The 5,554-nt window shown below is 35.7% G+C and overlaps 1 pseudogene; it reads right to left on the bottom strand.

Moving 5' to 3' along the window:
• Positions 1-1,344: 1,344 nt before the first annotated feature.
• On the bottom strand, positions 1,345-4,701 carry LOC120598090 (60S ribosomal protein L29-like; annotated as a pseudogene).
• Between the last annotated feature and the right edge of the window lie 853 nt (positions 4,702-5,554).

Genomic DNA, 5,554 nt, shown 5'->3' with positions numbered 1-5,554 from the left:
AAAAAAAAAAAAAGATTAAAAATATGAATAATAAAAGGGCAATAACTACATATCTAACAACAATTACTTTAAATGTAACCACTTAAATACCCCAAGCAAAAGAAAACAAGACCCTTACATCTACTGCCTACAAGAGACTCAATTCAGATCAAAAGACAAACATAGACTGAAAGTAAAGAAATGAAAAAAGATGTTTCATGAAAATGGAAACAAACAAAAAGCTAGGGTAGCAATATGTACACCAGACAAAATAAACTTTAAAACAAAGGCTATAACAAGAGACAAAGAAGAATCCAGTAACTCTACTTCTGGGTATTTATTTGAAGAAACCCAAAATAATACTTCGAAGGGACATGAGAATCCATATGTTTATTGCAGCATTATTTACAAGAGCCAAGATACGGAGGCAACCTGGGTGTCCATCAATAGATGAATGGATAAAGAAGAGGTGGTACATATATGCAGTGAAATATTACTCAACCATAAAAAGAATGAAATCTTGCCATCTGTAACAACATGAATAGACCTAGAGTGGAGTAAGTCAGACAGAGAAAGACAAATGTCATTTGTGGAATCTAGAGAACAGGACAAACAAACAAAAAAACAAGCTGATAGATACAGAGAGCATTTTTATGGTTGTCAGATTGGGGGGTGGGGGAAGGGTGAAAGGGGGAAGGGATTAAGAGGAAGAAATTGGTAGTTACAAAATAGTCATGAGGACGTAGAGTAAAGCACAGGGAATACAGTCAGTAGTATTATAATAACTATGTATGGTGTCAGATGGGTACTGGATTTATCAGCGTGATCACTTCATAAATTATATAAATGTCTAATCACTGTGTGGTACACCTGAAACTAATATAATATCGTATGTCAACTATAGTTAAAAAACAAAAATATAAAAGTTAAAAAAAACTGTCCTCTCTTCTTCAGTCCCACTGCCACTACACAGTTCTCATTGCTTCAACATAAACTAGAGCAATCTACTGATCCTTCGGTCTCTCCTTTTCTCCAAAGGATACTTTCACTTATGCTAGTCTATTCTGGGAGTATAGCTCTGATCAAATATAATTCTTTGGTCAATGTCTTTGACTGCTAAAAAATCTTAATTTCTTAGTGTATAAAATATCACAAACTATCTTTCTATCTTTATGTCTTTAAATACCTCATCATATACTTAAGACCTAAACCCAGTTGAAACACTGTTCCCAAAAATATCATGCTTCCCTCTCCCAGATCCCTAGTTGGTTTACACCATTTTTTTTCTCTGAAATGCCCTTCTCTATACCTTAATTCTATCCTTTCTTCAAAAACAACGAAAACTCATTTTTTTTTTTTTTTGACAGATGCTGCCTCAGGTTTAATAGTACAAATAGCACAGGAGGACACCGGCCCAATACAGACCGCAGCTCAGGGGTCACACCAGTCCTTCCATCCTCACATCAGCAGACAGAGAGTTCTACTCTGGAGCCTTCGTGGGGTCCTGGACAACTTTGGGAGCCAGAGCCTGAGCCTGAGCCTGAGCTGGAGGCGGAGCTGCAACCACAGCCTGGGCCTTGGTTTGAGCCTTGGCCTTGGGCTTTGGCCGGCAGAGCCTGAGACCCTTGGCAATGTGGAAGGAGCGATGCAGGCGAGTCAACTGAGCTTGTGGCTGCCACCCTTTGGGATGTTGGGCTTGACTTTCTTGGGCTTTAGGAGGGCTTTGACAGCCTCAGCATTTGCACTCATGGCCTTGGCATTGTTGGCTTGCATCTTCAGCCCCTTCTTGTGCTTCTTTGTAAAGTGCATATTCCTCAGGAACTTGGGGTTCATCCCCTTAAGAGATTCGTATCTTTGTGATCAAGGCTTCTTGATGCCATTTTGGTGCCATTTTCAGGACTGGTTGTGAGTGGTGTGGTTCTTGGACTTGGCCATGTCTGCACCAAAGCCCACAACTCCCGAAGCGCCTGGGACCAGAAGAGAAAGAGCGAAAATTTACCTTCTTAATTAAGCTTTCCTGTATCTCCAAACCTGGAAGTATGTTATCAATACTCTTAATTCTATAATGCTTTATATGTAATTCTAGTTTTTTTTTTAACATTTAACTCTGTATTACAGCTGTTTTATATATTCTGTTTCCCTTGGTAGACTGTAAACTTCTTAGCATTCAAATTACCTTTGTATCCTTCATGGTACCTACATGATAAATGATGAAAGTATTCAATAAGTATTTAAACTGAATTAATCTGTCAATTCACCAAATTGTAATGCTTTACAAAGGGGACAAAATGATGCATGAGATGAATTTCTTGCTCTACAAAATAATTACAATGCAAAAGGAGTATATAATAAATACTGTGGTTGAAGAGATAATCAGTGCTCTAAGACAGTCTCACTTAGGGTAAGGATGGTTGGAGAGAAAGAGTCTTCTAAAAGTATTGGTGTTTGAGATAGACTTGAAAGAACGGGTAGGATTTTGTAAGCAAAGATGCAGAGGAATACATTCCAAGTTCAACATGAACAAAGGCATAGAGAGGCAAGAGAGAATGAGGTGTTCAGAGAATCATGAGTAGAAAGTTTAACCAAAGAAGAGAGGTCATGTAGGGGATACTAAGAGATAAAGCTGGAAGAGCAGGTTAGGGTTAGGTTATGTAGTCTTTGTCCCATTGATGGGTGGGGCCAGTGGCAACTTCCAGGAAATGATGAATATTAGGCTTCACCAACATCAAAATGATTAGGCCCTCACTTGGCCCTGGTGACTATAAGAGTTTTCCCACCTCTTCAAAGTTCCTATGGCAGCATACTATCTTATAATAGTCAGTTAAAGGTTTTCTTTGTTTCCAGTTTATACATCCATTATTTATTTACTCAAATATTCATTAGAAAACCTACTATATTCCAAACATTGCACAAGACTCAAAGGATTTTAAGATGAATAGCCCTGCTTCTCATACCGGGAGTACCACATTTCAGTAAAATGACAAATTTTAGTTTATTTCTAACTAAAACCGTTATGCAGTTGACATGAAGTCTTATTTTGGGTACAATCTAAGTATGTTTTGTGATTCATCTGTTTTGTTTTGCCTTGGTTGCTTATTGGGCTTATCAGCTAATATGTATTATTTTATAAAAGGGAAAAGAGCTAGTCATTTTTATTTTTACTTTAAAAAAATTATATCAAAAAGACATTTACCCCATGGAGTAACAGATCTTCATGATTAAGATATTGACTTACCATCTTCTCAATGAAGGAAAATACCAGAAATGTTTTACCCATAGGTATATTCTACAATTTGTGGCTAGACTAATGCTTTAAAATATTCAGACTGTATTTAATCTAGAAATTCTAGCAGTTTTGGAGGCAGCAACATCATTTAGATTTTTTTTTCCGAACACTGTTACAGTAAATGATAACTGAGATTCCCCGCGACAACCTCTAACTTAACCCACAACCTATGAAGTAATGTTCCCAAATTATTTATTGTCCTGCTGGGTAAGAGGAAGAAGACTGGATTAGGGATTTTCTCTCTTGGATTCTTTGTGACCTCAGAAGTTTAAAACATCAATTATACTACTCTCACATGAAACTGCTGACACTATTCTTTTGGTGCCCATCGACTTCCTCTTTCCTGTCATCATTTCCTCTTTATAAGTTGTTTCCTATTAGTGTAAATACTTTCTTTATATGTTATATTTTTAAAAGGCAGTAGATAAGCCTGCCCAACAAGCTGACATTGCTATCAAGTGGAAAATCAAATTATTCAGCAATGTAGCAACGGCAAGTTTCATATTCAATATCCTCTTTCCCCCTCAAAAAAATAAATTAATGTTTTTTGAACAGCAACCTCATCATGGTTTTAATAACTGCTGAGAGGGAGGTATTTAACTGGAGAATTATATAGAGTTCTAGAGATAGTTCATCTGGTTTCTATTGGATTGTTCAGATAACACAAGGTAATTTGGGGAGAACTAAGGTCAGCAAGCAGCCTGGAATACCAGTCATCAGGGACATGCAAATCAAAGCCACAATAAGATATCACCTTGCACCCATTAGAATGGCTATTATTAAAAAGACAAGAAATAAGTGTTGACAAGGATGTGGGAAAAGGGAATGCTTGTGCTCTGTTGGTGGAAATGTAAATTGGTACAGCTATTATGGAAAATAGTACGAAGTTTCCTCAAAAAATTAAAAATAGAATTACTGTATGACCGAGAAATCCACTTCTGGTTATTGAGCAGAATAAAATGAAAACACTAACTCAAAAAAATAACTATACCCCCATGTTTATTTCAGCATTATTTATAATAGCCATTACATGGAAGCAAGACATGGAAGCATCCTCAGTATCTACAGATGAATAAATAGGTAAAATATATATATATATTTATATTTATATTATGGAATATATACATAATGGAATATTATTCAGCCATAAAAATGAAGGAAATTCTGCCATTTGCAACATGGACTGAGCTTGGGGGTATTATGTTAAGTGAAATAAGTCAGATAGAGAAAAATAAATATTTACATGTGGAATCTTAAAAAAAAAAGTCATAGATACAAAGAACAGATTGATGGTTGCCAGAGGCAAGAGGTGAGGGGTGGGCAAAATGGGTTAAGGTAGTCAAAAGTACAAATTTCCATTTATAAAATAAATAAGTCATGGTGATGTAATACACAGCATGGTGGCCATACTTACTTATACTGTATTGTCTGTTTGAAAGTTGCTGAGAGTAGATCTTTAAAGTTCTCACCACAAGAAAACAAAAACTTTTAACTAAGTATGGTGATTAATGTTAACTAGACTTATTGTGGTAATCATTTCGCAATATATACATACATTAAATAATTATGTTGTACACCTGAAACTAATATAATGTTATATGTCAATTATACATCAATAAAATAGCAATTGAAAAATAAACCTAACAGCCACCATGAAAAACAGTTTGGATGGTCCTTAAAAAATTAAGAATAGAATTACTGTATGACCCAACAACCCCTCTTCTGGATATCTATCCAAAAAATTTGAAAACCTTTATTCGTAAAGATATATGTGCCCCTATGTTCATTGCAGCATTATTTGTGGTGGCCAGCACATGGAAACAACCAAAGTATCCTTCAATAGATGATTGGATAAGGAAGATGTTGTACATATATGCAATGGAATACTACTCAGCCACGGGAAAAAATGAAATACTACCAGTTGCCACAATATAGATCTTAAGACTATAATGCTAAGCGAAATAAGTCAGGCAGAAAAAATTGAGAACTCTATGATTTCACTCATGTGTGGGATATAAAACTGAAACCAACAAATGAACAAACGAGACAAACAAACAAACAAAAACTCAGACACAGACAACAGTATGGTGGTTACCTGAAGGCAAGGGGGTACGAAGAGGTGGAAGAGGATAAAGGGGGTTAAACATATGGTGACAGTTAGAGACTTGACTTTGGGTGATGAACTCACAATGCAATATACAGATGATATATTACAGAATTGTACACTTGAAACTTACATAATTTTATTAAGCAACAAATTTAATAATTTTTTTTAAACCTAGAATCTAT

Source organism: Pteropus medius, unplaced genomic scaffold (assembly GCF_902729225.1).
Source record: "Pteropus medius unplaced genomic scaffold, Ma_sr-lr_union100, whole genome shotgun sequence".
Taxonomy (NCBI): Eukaryota; Metazoa; Chordata; class Mammalia; order Chiroptera; family Pteropodidae; genus Pteropus; species Pteropus medius.
This window is presented reverse-complemented; position numbering and strand designations above follow the sequence as displayed.